We start from the raw sequence: 16,253 nt of genomic DNA, 5'->3' as shown, positions 1-16,253 counted from the left end.
TGGTGTAAAATCTTTAACCTGCCTATGCTCATCTGAAATACTATGCAAGAATCATACATATCACTGACTTAACAAATTGTGGCTCACTACAATAAATCCAACATACTCTCAGCTTTGTTTCGGATTACGTGTTTTATTTTTATCAGAATAACATGTGTATACCTCGTATTTGTTACAGACAAAAGGATAAATGGAAGGTAACTGGCTTCACAACAACGTAAACAGACAATGGGCAGGCAAAGAGACGGACCACATATCTCAGACGGATGCTATTTAAAGAACAGACAGTGGAGTACGCAATAGGCAGACCTCATCCTCATAAAAATAACCTTCTTTACCTATTATCTGTGAAGTATTCAAGTGTGTAAAGAAAAGGTTTGTCAGGAAATGAACTGCAAAGTAGAACTACAGACACACACACACACACACACACACACACACACACACACACACACACACACACACACACACACACACACACACACACACTGACATGCAGACACACACACACACACACACACACACACATATATATATATGTGTGTGTGTATTTTTGAAATAATACACCATCCAAAGCAGCAATTCCAACATGTTATACTGTTTTGAAAACATGTGTAATGATAACAATCAAACATCCCAGGTCATGGATTCCTTGTATTAAACATTTAACTGCAGCGCGTAGCGAGCTGGTAAGGGTTTAACGGACATATTTGTAGCTATTGGCTGTTTGAGCAGTTTTTTTCCATCTCTTTCACCTTTCTGGTTTGAAAGCCACACTTGTGCCTGTTTCCCGCCTTTCCTATAACTAGCCTAGTCTGGTTACGGAGTTGCTGTATCCAGGATTGTTTGTAAGCTTCTGAGCACCCCAAGCCTTTCTGTGTTGGAGGGAAGCCTTCTAGCTTATCAGTGGGAGTGGTAAGCACTAGGTAACCTATCTTCCATGGGAAGAGTGAGTTTTGGCCCAGAAATTGTAGTTTATTTGGCTGTTTGGGCAGTTTTCCATCTCTTTCAACTTGCTGGCTTAAAAGCCTATATTTGTACTTGTTCCCTGCCTTTCCTGTAACTAGTCTAGTCCAGGTACAGATTGCTGTATCCAGGACTCTTAGGTTCATAGGTTCATAGGTTCATACTAGGCTATCTGCCCTAGGGCATTTATAAGCCTAGCCAGAATGTGTTTGGCTTTCGCCACCCATTTTAAATTTATTTTGCTATGCCCTTTTTCGAGGTTAGTATACTGTGCCTCTGTCTAACAGTGACACAGAAGTGATACCCGGGGTAAACCTACGATCTCCCATCCACTCATCAAGATTCCTCTAGAAGAGAGTCAATGAGGGACTCTGCCTAACCTGGACTGGGATTTTATTCCAGAGTGAAGGGAGCCTCTGGGTTATGAATCTGTCCCTCCAGCATGTCCTATTTATTTCAGTGCTGAGGTTCAAGTCTCAGCGTGTAGCTCGATGGGATTTGATTTTCTGAGGTGCAGCATGTCCATTAATTCGGTTGGACATGGCTTTATAAGTCAGGCACAGATCGCCTCTGAACAGGCGGTATGCCACTGAGTAGAGCTGGAGTTTCTTTAACCGGGCAGCATATGGCATCTGTTTGAGCCCTTTGATCCTCTTGGTGAGGTACTTTGGGGTCTTTCCAGTTGCTGCAGGTGTCTGGTAAGGTACATCCCAAAAGGGCATTGTACTCAATTATGGGCCTGATGAGGGATGAGTAAAGAGGCACGATGACCTCCCTGATCTAGATGTGAATCCCTTCATGATTAGGTGGGCTATATAAAATGTTTTTCTAACCACTTTGGCCACGTGGTTGTCAAATGAGAGATTGCTATCAACTTGGGTCCCCAGGTCCCTAATTACTTCTTCTGTACTTAATGGATTACCACCTATGTGGTAATTTGTGGCACTTTGTTCTTGCCAAAGGGGATGACTATACACTTTTTCGCATTTAGCTTGAGGCCATGGCTCTGGCACCAGTTGTCTGTTTCTATGAGGCCCTTTTGGAGGATGCTTGTGTCGGCTGGAGAGTCGATTATGGTGCCCAGTTTGCAATCATCTGCGAACTTGGTCAGCCACAGTCCTTCCGTGTTGGCCTGTACCTCCGAGAAATATATACCGAACAAGAGAGGTCCCAGGACTGAGCCTTGTGGGACACCACTTGTAACTGGTTTGGAGTCTGACATGGCTCCAGCAATTCTAACCATGTGGGTTCTGTCCTTGAGCCAGTTTGCAATCCATCTAGTGACATAGGGGTTTATATTTAAGCTGGTGAGCTTATCTATAATGCCCGAGTGGGGTATTGTATCGAAGGCTTTTGCGAGGTCCAGGTAGGCTGTGTGGACCACCTTCCCTCAATGGCCTTGGTGACTGTTTCAAAGAAATCAACCAGGTTTAAGAGGCAGGATCTGCCCTTAACAAAGCCGAACTGGGAAGGATCCAGTGTCTGTAGGTCCCCAATATCTTTATTTATGAGGTCCATGATTATCCTTTCCATAGCTTTGCAGACCAAGCTAGTCAGGCTTATGGGGCGATAGTTTCCAGGATCTGTTGAGGCACCACCTTTATGGAGAGGGACCACTGTTGCTGTACGCCACTCTTTGGACACATATCCTGTAGTAAGGCTGAGATTGAACAGTAGTTTTATGTTTGGGTTTAGCTCTTCTTGGAGTTCATGTAGGATGCAGCCCGGGACACCGTCTGGTCCCATTGATGCTGTGTTTTTTGCTTTGGAGAGGGCGGCTCTTACCTGAGCATCTGAGATGTCAGGGGGCAGCACTCTGCTGGGATAGATATTTGCCCTTTTGGTGGGGAGGGAAGTTTGCGCTGAACCTGTCAGTTAGGATGTTGGCAATGTCTGTGGGTTCAGTGTATTTTTTGTCATTTTGGACTAATTCTGAGCATATCTGGGAATTACCACCCAGGTTCCTAACATAACTAAAGAAAGCCTTGTGATTATCCTTAGTGTCCTGTGCAATTTTTCTCTCGAAGCTGGCCTTAGACAATTTTATGAGTGCCCGTAGTTTTTTGCTAATACTGATCAGTGATGCCTTCCCTTTTGGGATTTTGCTCTATCATTTAGTAGCTTCCTCCTCTATTGTATAGTTTGTTTATGGCTGGGGTCCACCAGACAGGACGCCTGCCTTTGGAGGATTGGGTCTTTGTTTTATTTGGGATCGATGATCCATGCATTCCTGAAGGTGTTCATAGAATGCTTTATAAAGGATTCTGCGGTCTGGGCGTATTTTCCACAGGCCTGGGGGCTTTGAAGGATTCCACCGGTTTTGAGGAGTATGAAATTTGCTTTAGAGAAGTTTTTCACTGTGGTTTTCTGGGCAGGGGGTGGGGTCGGGATGTGAATATCCAGTGAGATTAGTTTATGGTCTGATCTTACCAGTGAGGGATACACTTCTGGTCTGGAGCATAGAGTCCCCATGTTGGCGATGATCAGGTCCAGTATGTTTTCCCCACTTGTGGGAGTGGTAACAAGTTGTTCCATAGCATTTGAGTTTATAAATTCTAGGAACCTTTTGGCTAGGGTGTTGGAGCTAGAGTAATGCTCCCAGTCTATGTTTGGGTAGTTGAAGTCGCCCAATATAATGGTGTTTGGAGAGACCTTCATATTTTCCAGTGTTCTCAGAAAGGCCGAGTGGGGTTCCTGGGTTTGGGAGGGTGGTTTGTAATCTTCTGAGCCCCCCAAGCCTTTGTGTGTTGGAAGGAAGCCTTCTAGCTTATCAGTGGTAGTGGTAAGCATTAGGTAGCCTATCTACCACAAGAGGAGTGGTTCCTGGCCCAGAAATTGTAGCTATTGGCCGTTTGGGCAGTTTTTTCCATCTCTTTCAACATTCTGGTTTAAAAGCTGCACTTGTGCTTGTTTCCCACCTTTCCTGTAACTAGCCTAGTCCAGATACAGAGTTGCTGTATCCAGGACTGTTGGTAAGCTTCTGAGCCCCACAAGCCTATCTGTGTTGGAGGAAAGCCTTCTAGCTTATCAGTGGGAGTGGTAAGCACTAGGTAGCATGTCTACCATGAGAGGAGAGGTTATTGGCCCAGAAATTGTAGTTTATTGACCATTTGAATAGTTTGTCCATCTCTTTCAACTTTCTGGTTTAAAAGACCACATCTGCGCTTCTTTCCCATCTTTCCTGTAACTAACCTACTGGGTAGCACTAGAAAGCCTTAAACTGATACAAGCCTTCTAGCTTAGAAGAGAGACTTTGGAGTGATTAAGTATCAGTTTTCTGTACTTTCTTGCTGTACTTAACTGTTTTCAGCCTAAACACAGATATACCAGCGTTTATTGTGATTTAAAAGCTTGTTTTTTTCACATAATGTACTTATTTGACTGCCTGCACTTTTAAAAAAGTTGTTTTTTGTTTAAATAATTTGTTTAACTGTTGTAGGCTACACACTAAAGTGTGATCGCCTTTTCTGATCGTTTGTAGTCGTTTAAAGCTGTTTTAAGTGTATTTTTTACAGTTTTTGCCTTGTCTTTGTAAAAAAAACAAAAAATACAAAATAATTCCTTGTTTCCCGCCTTTCTAAGCTAGTATAGTCCAATTTTCAGGCTAGTGCTGAATTCAGGGCTGTGATACTAGTTTCTGAGTTGCCCATACCTTACTTGGATAGAAGGAAGTTTTTCTGTTCGCCTGTGAGAGAGGGGAACTTTGAGCAACCTATCTGTCCATGGAGGAGTGGTTCCAGCCCTGAAGTTAGTAGTTTATTGGCCATTTTGGGCTAATTTCTATCTCTTTCATTTCCCTACTATAAAAACCGTGTTTGCACGGTTTTCCGCACCGGGCAGCACCGGTTAGCTATGGTTAAATTATTCCCGGCTCCATTAAGTCTCCTATTCAGTTTTTCCCTTGAAACTAGTCTAACTCTCAACCTAAGCACTCAAACAGCATCTTACAGCCCAGCACTTGCTCAGAACTAATAGCAAGCACTAATATACACTGACATTGATTGCCCAGCAGGGCAAGGCTCTTTATTCACCTCTCACCAACCAAGCAACTAATTAGCTCACCCTACTATTCAGGCATTACCAAAGGGCAACTTCAGGTGCACTCACCAGTCCAGCTGGTGAATCTAGGTATCCTGAGGCAATGTTACAACTGCCTCATGTAAACAGACAACTCCCTCCTCCTACTACAAAACACTATCATATGCGAGAGATGCAATTATACAGCCATACTGGAAGCTAAGCTGTCTCCACCCAAGACTGGAACAGACAGTCAAGAGGAGAAGGTTAACACTTACACCACAACTCCAGCTGCACACAGACCTACTAAAACAACACTGGCAAAAAATACACATAAATACACAAAATCATACTTGGAGGCTCTAAACAAAAACCCTCAAAAGCATCAGAGACCTCCAAAGCAGACATCCAAACAACCTGCACTTCCCGTCACAAACCAGACAACACATAAAACACAAAATAAGTGTGCCGCACAATCACAGCCCTTAAGGTGAAAGAACATACCTAACACACTAGTAATAGGTGACTCTATAGTCAGGCACACTGACTTCCCACTCACTAGGCTGGCAAGCAGAAGGTTACTGTTAGCTGCCTGTCGGGAGCCAGAATCCACCACATAACACAAGCACTCAGGTCACTCCAGAACAAGTATAAATATGACTCTGTCATTGTTCATGTTGGTGTGAATGACCTGAGACATACCTCCCTGGACTACATGAAAAGAGACATGGAAGAGCTCTCTGATCATGTAGCCCAGGCTGGTATGACCCTGACCCTGAGTAGCATCCTGCCCTCACTAAGAATGATACCTCAGTATAAAGAAAAAATGATCAATTTCAACAACTGGCTAAGTGTCTGGTGTCATTCAAAGGGGATCCAGTGTCGGTCAGCCTAGGACGACATGCTCGACAAGCTGCGTTGCTTCACAAGAGACGGCTTGCACATGTCACCCCTAGGCTTTCGAATACTGGCCAAGGCTCTTGCTGCCCCCATAGTGCTTTTTTTAGGCAAGGCTCAAAAGTCAAACCCACTTCCGTAAACAGCACAATTAACAAAAAACTGAGGGTTATGCTACTCAACGCCAGGAGTTTAAATCTCAAAATGCATGCACTCGAAGCACTCCTCAGTATGAAGAATGTCGACATCTGTGCAGTAACTGAAACCTAGTTCAAGGCTCCAGAGAGCACCCCAGCACTACCAGGTTACAACTCATACCACACGTTTTGGCCACAGAACACGGACCGAAATACAAAAGGAGGGGGTGTATCCATATTCATCAAGGATACCTACACCTTCAGGTTAGTGGCGCAGCATGATACCACTGAGATCATCCATGTGCAACTAACACTGGGCAAATCTGCAATGCAAATTGTGGCCTGCTACAGATCACCCTCCATGTCCCAGGACCACCACTCCACCTTTCTGGAGACACTGGAAAACATGAAGGTCCTACCGAACACCCTGATATTGGGCAATTTCAATTACTGTACCATTCACTGAGAAAACTACTCGAGTACAAATTCCCAGGCCCAGCACTTCCTGGAATTCATCAACTCAAATGCCCTGGATCAGCTGGTAAACTCCCCTACCAGAGGTGAAAACATATTGGACCTGGTCATCACCAACATGGGCGACAGGTGTTCCACACCGGAGGTCAACCCGTCACTGGTGAGATCAGACCATAAACTAATCACTCTGGATGCCCACACCCCACCACCACCCCCAACTAAGGAAACCACAGTAAAAAACTTTTCTAAAGCAAACTTTACCTTACTTAAGACAGAGGTGGTAAGTTTCACAGCCCCCATGCTAAAGGATAACGCTGCCCAAGATGCAGAAACCTTTACAAATGCACTCTATGAGCACCTGCAAGGATGCATGGATTGTGACATCCCTAGCAAAACCAAGAGTCACTCCTCTAAGAGAAGGAAACCAGTTTGGTGGACCCCTGCAATAAACAGGCTAAACAACAGAAGGAGGAAACTAGTTCAGAAAAAAAGCAAATCCCAAGAAGGAAAGACATCCTTGATCAGTATCAGTAAGAAATTAAGGTCTCTCATGAAATCATCCAAGGCTAACTTCGAAAGAAAAATAGCCAAGGATTCAAAAAGACAACCACAAAGCCTTCTTTAGCTATGTCAAGAATCTAAGTGGCAATTCGCAGATATGCAATGAACTAGTGCAAAACAGCACAAAATATACTGAACCTACTGATATTGCCAATATCCTGGCAGATAGATTCAATGCAAGCTTCACCCCCATCTCACCTCCAAAAGGGCCCACAACAATACCGGAAAAGTGTAGTGTCAAAAAATCACAGATGCACAGGTGAAAACAGCCCTTTCAAAAGCCAAAAACACACCGTCAATGGGACCAGATGGTGTCCCAGGCTGCATCTTGCACGAACTACAGAACGAGCTAACCCCCCCACCTAAACACGCTGTTCAACCTCAGCCTCTCCACAGGCTACGTGCCCATAGAATGGCGCACAGCAACAGTTATTCCTCTTCACAAAGGAGGGGCCACAACTGACCCTGGTAACTATCACCCCATAAGCCTGACTAGCCTGGTCTGCAAGGCTATGGAGTGCATCATCATGGAACTCATTAACAAAGACATTGGGAGCCTACAAACACTTGACCTGACCCAGTTCAGCTTGTTAAGGGCAGATCATGCCTACTAAACCTGGTTGACTTCTTTGAGACAGTCACCAAGGCCATAGATGAGGGAAAGGTGGTTCACACAGCCTACCTTGACCTCGCCAAGGCTTTTGACACCATTCCTCACTAGGGTATTACAGAAAAACTCACCAGCCTGAACATAAACCCCTACGTCATGAAATGGGTTGCCAACTGGCTTACAGACAGAACTCACATGGTAAGAATAGCAGACTCCAGGTCCGACTCTAAACCAGTCACAAGTGGTGTCCTGCAAGGCTCGGTCCTGGGACCCCTACTGTTCAGCATATACTTCTCAGAAGTACAGGCAAACACAGGAGGACTATGGCTAACCAAGTTCACCGATGACTTCAAACTAGGAGCCATAATCGACTCTCCGCCTGACACGGACATCCTCCAAAAGGGCCTTACTGAGACGGACACCTGGTGTCAAAGTCATGGCCTCAAATTAAATGCCAAAAAATGCATAGTCATCCTGTTTGGGAAAAACAAAACACCCATGAATTACCACATAGGTGGCAGCCCCCTTAATACAGAAGAGCTAATAAGAGATCTGGGGACCCAGGTAGATAGTAATCTCTCCTTTGACAATCATATTGCCAAAGTAGTTAGGAAATCCTTCTATGTGGCCCATCTAATTATGAAAGGGTTTGCATCTAGAAATAGAGAGGTTTTAGTGCCCCTCTACTCATCACTCATTAGACCCATCCTAGAGTACAATGCCCCATTTGGGATGTACCTCACAAGACACTTCCAACAGCTGGAAAGTGTACCTCACCAAGAGGATTACTGGCCTCCAACATATGTCATATGCAGCCCGACTGAAAAAACTCTGGCTGTACTCAGTGGCATATCGCTTACTCAGAGGTGATATCTGCCTGACTTACAAAGCCATGTCCAACTCAGAATTGATGGACATGCTCCGCCTAAAGAAATCCAAGTCACTGCGAGCCACGCGCTCTAGTGAGCTAAGCCTCGCCACAACAATAAATAGAACATGCTGGAGGGATAGATTCCTGTCACAGAGACTCCCCATGCTTTGGAACAAAATTCCAAATTACATCAGGCAGAGCCCCTCACTAACACTCTTCAAGAGAAACCTTGACGAGTAGATGGGTAACAGAAAATACACCCCTGGGATCACTTCATTGACTCTGCTTGACAGAGGATCAGTTAATTAATCAATGGGGTGGCGAAAGCCGACACACTCTGGTTAGGTTTGTAAATGCCCTCGGACAGATAGCCTAGTACCTACCTATGAACCTATATATAAGCGGGTGTGTATGTCTGAAAAAATAAACCATCCAAAGCAGCAATTTTAAATTGTACTGTTTGGAAGATGTGTTTAATGATAACATTCAAACATCCGAGGGCATGGATTCCTTGCATTAAACATTAACTGCAGCACGTACTGAAGTGGTAGGGGTTTAACGGAAAAGTACCTAAAATCCTAACCTTAATAGGGTATATATAACAAAAGGAAAAAGGCATGACTAAAATCAGGAGGAGCACCTCCCATAATGATAGGAGCTCTCTGATTAAATTAAACAAGAAACTATGAGGACTAATTAAGCCCAACAAGGCCAATTACAAGGTCAAGATAGCTTCACAGGCTAAAGACAACTACAAGGCTTTCTACATCTATGTCCTAAACTTCAAAGGCAGCACACATCAGAGTGCTAAACTGGTGGTCAATGGTGCTATCTTCACTGAGCAAAGCGACATAGTTAATTTGCTGGCTAACAAATTCAACTCAGACTTTACCACCACTCTCCCCCTTCCTCTCCCATGAAATACCTACTAGCATAACCCCCCAGCTATTAGAGTGGGCCCTGAAAGCACTCGTTAAGGCCAAAAACATAACCTCAGTGTCCCCAACAATATTCCAGGATGCCACGTAAATAGCTTGAAATATGACCTATCAGTACCACTTGAGTCACTTTTCAACTATAGCCTCAAAACAGGATTTATACAATGAGAATGGAGGACTGCAATGATTATCCCACTTCACAAAGGTGGACCATCAAATGACCCCAGAAACTATAGACTTATTACTTTAATTAGTCTAATATGCAAAGCCATAGAATGAATTATCATGGAAATGATCAACAAAAACATAGGCAACCTTCAGACACTGGACCCAACGCAGTTTGTCAAGGGAAGGTCATGACTACTAAGCCTGGTGACTTTGAGAAGGTCACCAAGGCAATGAATGAGGGGAGAAAACAGTGCATACTGACTATCTGGACGTGGCTAAGTTTTCAATACAATACCACACTTGGATATAGTTGATAAACTAAATGGTATAAACCCTACATAAGTCACTGGATTTCCATCTGGCTCAAAGACAGGACCCAGAAAGTCAGGACTGGTAAGACCACATCCACTAAGAGACTGGTCACCAGCAGGGCACCTCAGGACTCTGTGCTAGGACTGCTCTTGTTTGGTATCTACTTCTTGGAGGCAAAGGCTAATGTCAAGGTACTTTGGCTAACCAAGTTTGCAGATGACTGCAAATTGGGAGCTATCATAGATTACTCCCATGACACAAACATCTTAAAAGAAGGTCTAACCCAGACAAATGACTGGTGTCAAAGTCACAGATTAAAACTCAATGCCATGAAATGTATTATAGTACCTGCTGGGAAAACTGCCACCCAGCCTAATTACTCCATCAATAAGACACCCTAAGAGTTGACCCAGTAGTCAGGGATATGGAAATATATGTAAATAGTAAATGACCTTTGACCAACATGTGGCCAAGGTAATAAAAAAAAAATCATTCTATGTCACCCGACTTATAAGTAAGGACATGGCATCCAGGTCCAAGGAAGTCATAGTGCCATTTTATTTGGCCCTTATTAGACCCATCATTTATTATAGAGCCTCCTTCAGCATGTACCTGGCCAGACATATGCAACAGTTGGAATGCCCACAAAGGCTCCATACCAGGGGAATCCAGTGTATGAACATACTGTCCTATACAGATCAGCTTAAGGCCCTATCTCTATACTCTGTCTCCTACAGGTTACTGAGATGTGATCTAATCCTGGCATATGAGGCATCTTTGGATCCAGCTCTGATGGACCTTTTGCACATCTGCAAAATGATCAGCATCAAAACCATTAAATCCAAGTATTTAAATTTTGCTTGTGATATAAATAAGACATGTTGGTGAGACAGATATGTCTCTCAGAGGATCTCCATGCTCTGGAATAGGCTCCAGATCCATGTGAAGCAGAGTCTATCACTAACCCTATTTAAGAATAACCTTGACTGATGCATGGGAAATCGGAAATTCACCCCAGGTTTGGCCTCCATGTCTATGATAGACAGAGGCAGATGGTAATGCTCCAACTAACAATCCCACATAACCTCTGGAAACTTCCTAACAAACATACTACCTCTTAATAAACGCCAGTGATAACACAACTTGGTTGGATTGCATTGCTAGTCCTTATAAAGGCCCTAGTGGTCGTAAGCCTAGTGTATAACTATGAAGTTATCATGGAATTTTCCTTAATGACAGAATGGCAAAGGACCTGATGGTAAATATAGGCAAATCCTCATGCCTTCATATAATTAAATGACAAGGATCACCAATGGTTCTGATGAACCCACCTCACATCCAAGAACCCTGAGTACACCAAGAATGAGTCAAAGGATGAACAAGTACATAATCCACATCAGAAACGTGAGCAGATAGCTGTCCCCAGTGTGAAAATAGCAAACTGCCTTATTTTCCTTGTTACTTTAGAAAAATGAAAAATAAAAACGTCTCCCTATTGAAATGTAGGCACTCAAAATGCCAAGTGTCAAAGAGTTGAAAAAAAATAGACTGAATGCCCAGAAAACAGCGAATCTAGAAAATCGCTCTTCTCTGAAAAACTTCTTTTTGCAGGCTGAGCAAGCCACCCTCACCCCCCACACACACCCTGAACTTATATATACCAATTCTAAGATTGCCATACCTCAGAAAAAAAGGGAATATTCTGAGAAATGGCACGTTGGACTTGGTATACACAAGTCTGACCTTGTGGCCATTCAGTTTCTGCATTTCAGGACTCATTCTAGCAGTTCCCATCATTTCAAATTGTATTGAATAAAAGCAACTGTATTAAAAAGTCCAAATGTCAGATATTAATTCCTCTTCTATAAAAGTACTGAAGAAAAACTCAAGCAGACTTAGTCACCATTATAACTCCCACTTTTATTTATGATAACCACTTTTGTCTACTGACTGGACTTCATCAGATCGACTTTTCAATAACAGCTTTACCTGTGGTAAACTTGATATATACTTAATGAAAACAACATATATGCTTCGTAAATGCTTCATGCTTTCATCTAAAGAACTCTCTTAAGATCAAGTACATTTTACCACCCGAAGCATTACATGGTTTCTGCATAGCTTGACTATTACAAACCCATAAACTTAGGGTTTATAGACTGTGAACTTGATCATCTGTAGCTAGTATAAAACTCCACTACCCATTAACTAACTGGTATTTTTATCATCACATTACACTGGTTCTTAGGAGCTTTTGCACTCTGCCTGCAAAATGTGGAATGTTTATATATTTCTTATTTTGACCTAGTGTGCCCTATACAGCATGATCTCTCTATGTGAAACAGCTGTTTGTATTTTACTACCTGTCTTACCCTCCACTCTGACGACATCCAGGGCTGTTGGTAGTTTTGAAGGTATAGCTCAAATTCTCTGTGATTTGTCATTTTTCCTTTCAAGCTTTGTATGTATCTTTACAATGTATTATCTACGTGGTATGGGCCTGCCCTAACACACGGTGGTTTCAACAGTTACTCAAGGATCATTAATTCCTGCTCAAACATTAACTCCCTCATCTCCATTACTGCCTCAGTGAAGTTAGTTTATAAAATGTAATATGTTTTGTTTTACAATTCTATGGTTTTATGACAAAATTGGTGGTATAATTCATGAGGAAGTAAGATGGCAAAAAAGTGTGTTCAGTTGAAGTACTCCTTCCTGTGTACATTCTTCTTGTATGCCTTTACTGCCAGGAAAGCCACTTAAATTTCCTTTAAGCTGATGTACATTTCCCTTGCAATGAGGACCATATCTCACATGAAAATGATTTTAAGATGGTTAACACCTACATGCAAGAAATTATTAAGAGGGCTAATACAACACTTAAAATGTATCAACAGGTGTTACGTCTTTTGGAAGTCAATGTATTAAGAAGCCAATATTCCTATCATCTAAGACATTAAGTGAGCTTGCTCAATACAAAGACCTGGGAATCCTGATGTCAACAATTTTTATTTTGCCAAACATGCAGACACTGTATAATGTAGGGCCATGAAACAATTGGGTCTCTTGATTAAAAAATCCTACCACAAGGGATATGAATTGTTTGATTAACCTATACAAGATCTACATCAGACCAACAACTGAATATAACAGTATCTTCTGTACTTATACTTTGGGGAAAAATCAAGAATTTAGAGATAATACAAAGGAAATTTACAAATAAAAAATTAAACTGAACAGAACAGATTTAACATGCATGAAATAGTTAATATTGTAAATATATAATATGTAACTATATTAAGCAGTGCACTTTACAGTCAAATTGATATGCATCTCTACAAGCAACTGTAGATATCAAACCATATAAAAGTACAAAAAACACAGACATTACAACTTAAGGTTTCATAAGCATTTTAATAAATCAAATGTTATACAAACTTACTTGAATTAAATAATTCCAGTTTTATGGAATAACCAACCAGAAGCAATTTTAATATCTAAGAATCTAGCTACTTTTAAGAAAACTGTTAATACTAGGGATGGGGATTTGGTTTGCAATCTCAGTCTATGGGAATTACTGTTCCTCAATGTTCTGCTTGGCCTGAACACTGTAGGTCAATGTATGAATTTAAGAATAAATTATTTGATCAGACAGATCTATGTGAACTCTCGCCTGGAGATAAAGTACCAGTCATTCGGGTGTTTGTAGGTTGCAAAGGTATGAAGGATTTGTCTACACTTATCTATACAATATGTAGCCACAGTTCAGTCTGTTAGCCATTAGTGAAATCTGAGGAAGGAGGATACAACATGACTTTTCTTTCTGATCTGATAAGATGAAGAGGTAACACAAAAGCTAATTAATATTAGAGTCTAGTAAAAGGTATCATATGAATGCTGGTCAAGACATAACCTAATGACTTAGGATTCGTATCAATGTCTTTGGTGACACTGTTTAAGTCATTAATCTCGACTGGAGGTCAGTTAACTATGACATTCCTGATTACTGGTAAGGTGGAACACAGTTACCTAGAGCTGTGAGGCAAAAAGAAAAGTGTAAGACATTCTTTTCAACTGAAGAAGAAAAGCAACTTTTGACATCTTTTGTTCAGCTGAAGTAATTTTCTGACATTTAATGTGCTAAATTATGGCACTGAATACCACAAATTATATATTATGATTAAGTTACAGAGAAGCAAAAGTTCTCAGTGATCTACCTTTTAAGTGATATTGGCGTGAATGGGACATGGCAGCCACACAGCTAGCAGGTGTGATTAACACCACAGCATGATCACTGCTGTCGCTATTAATGAATGAATCATTTATTGCTGAGATAGGAAGCATTTTGGTGGCCAAATCCAAGACTAAACTCACTTCTTTATGATATACCTGCACTAAATCTAATGCCTTTCAATTTATAGTTCAAACCAGGGAGGTCAAAAACAGAATTACTCTGCTGGGATTATTAATAGCCTCTGAAAGAGTGACACTAACTGAAACAACTGTCCAGATGAAGGTAAACGTGCATGCTCCCCTTTTCCTAAGAGCCAGAATGGCTGTGGCTAAACAATTTTTGAATAATGATAGGGCAGACACAAGGTTAAAAAAGCAAATCACAACTGAAAATACTGTTTCCCCACTTTTGGGCATCATCGAAAAGCTAACACAACTTGGCGTAAATCCCTATCTCATCAGGTGGGTGGCCAACTGGCTCACCGATAGGACCCACAAGACCAAAATAGGTGCCTCTACCTCCAACAGCAGACCTGTCACTAGTGGTGTTCTCCAGGGATCTGTCCTGGGACCCCTACTGTTTGGCATCTATTTCTCAGAGGTCCAGGCAAAGACAAAAAGCCTGCGGCTGACCAAGTCTGTGGATGACTGTAAGTTGGGTGTGGTGAGAGACCTGGGTACACAGGTTGACAACAATCTCACATTCGACCATCATGTAGCTGCAGTGGTCAGAAAAGCCTTTTACTTGGTTCATCTTATAAGTAAAGGGATTGCATCCAGAAAAAATGAAGTTATTACCTCTCTGTACTCCTCCTTCATTAGGCCAATAATTGAGTACAACACCTCATTTGGCATGTACCTCTCCAAACACCTGCACCAACTGGAAAGGCCACAGAAATACCTCACAAAGAAAATCCATGGCCTCCAACACAGGCTCAAATAACTATCATTCTACTATGTATTGCACAGCTTGCTCAGAGGTGATCTGTGTCTCACCTACAATGCTATCTTAGACCCTGCTCTACTAGAGATGCTCCATATCCATAGGTGTAACTCCTCGCACATTACCCGATCGAAAGGCTTAAATCTAATATATGACATTAACAAAACCACTGGAGAGACAAGGTTGTCTCCCAGAGGCTGCCCCCTATTTGTGGAATAGATTCCCCATACACGTCAAATTATGTCACTGACCCTGTTTAAGCACAACCTTGATGAGTGGATGGGAAGCCACAAATTTGTCCCAGGGGTTCCACCTGTGTCCCTCATTGACAGGGGCAACAGGGGAGGGATAAACTCTTGGCTAGGCTTGTAAGGCCCCCAGGGCCATTAGCCTAGTAATCTCCTGTGATCTTATGAAATGAAAAATTCATAGTATACCAAGATTATATATTCCTCATTCTGAAAAAGGGCCTCCTCAAAAGTGATTACATGTATGGATCTGCAGTCATGGGACTGCATACATATCTGCTGACCTCACAAGATTCGAACATGGTGAAAGTTTTAAAACATGAGGAGAACAAGTCTAAGATGACTTCTCTGCTTAGTTTAGCAGAAGCATATCAGTGTCAAATGGGAATGGAAATCAAACCAGAAGTAGATAAAAATCAGGCGGCATTTGAATGTGCCAAAAAAATAAAAGAAGAAGATAAGGTGAAGGATCAGATGAAAAAGCCTGAAATGTGGAAAAGGCGTAAATATAGATGCAAGTACAGAAAACTCCTGGAACAGCCTCAATGAGATCTGATCCAGGAATGGTTAAAGACAGATGAATTTAAACCAAAACACAAAATGTTAATACTGGCAGCCCAGGATAGTGGACTACATACATGCTGGTTTTCAAAGTCCATTGAACATGTGGGAGAAACGGACAAATGCAGGTTTTATAAAACAGAATTGGAAACAGTTGCACATCTTGTTGCTGGGTGTGATACACAAATGGCAGAAGGACTGTATAGTGAGAGGCACAATAATGTGGCAGGACTGTTGTATTGGGGATTATACAAACATTACAGTGTTCAAGTAGCTGAGAAACACTGGAAACATGAGCCAGAAAGTATTATAGAGCA

The sequence above is a fragment of the Protopterus annectens genome, chromosome 2.part1 (genome assembly GCF_019279795.1).
Source record: "Protopterus annectens isolate FY-2018-M chromosome 2.part1, PAN1.0, whole genome shotgun sequence".
Lineage (NCBI taxonomy): Eukaryota > Metazoa > Chordata > Ceratodontiformes > Protopteridae > Protopterus > Protopterus annectens.
Note: the sequence above shows the minus strand (reverse complement) of the source record.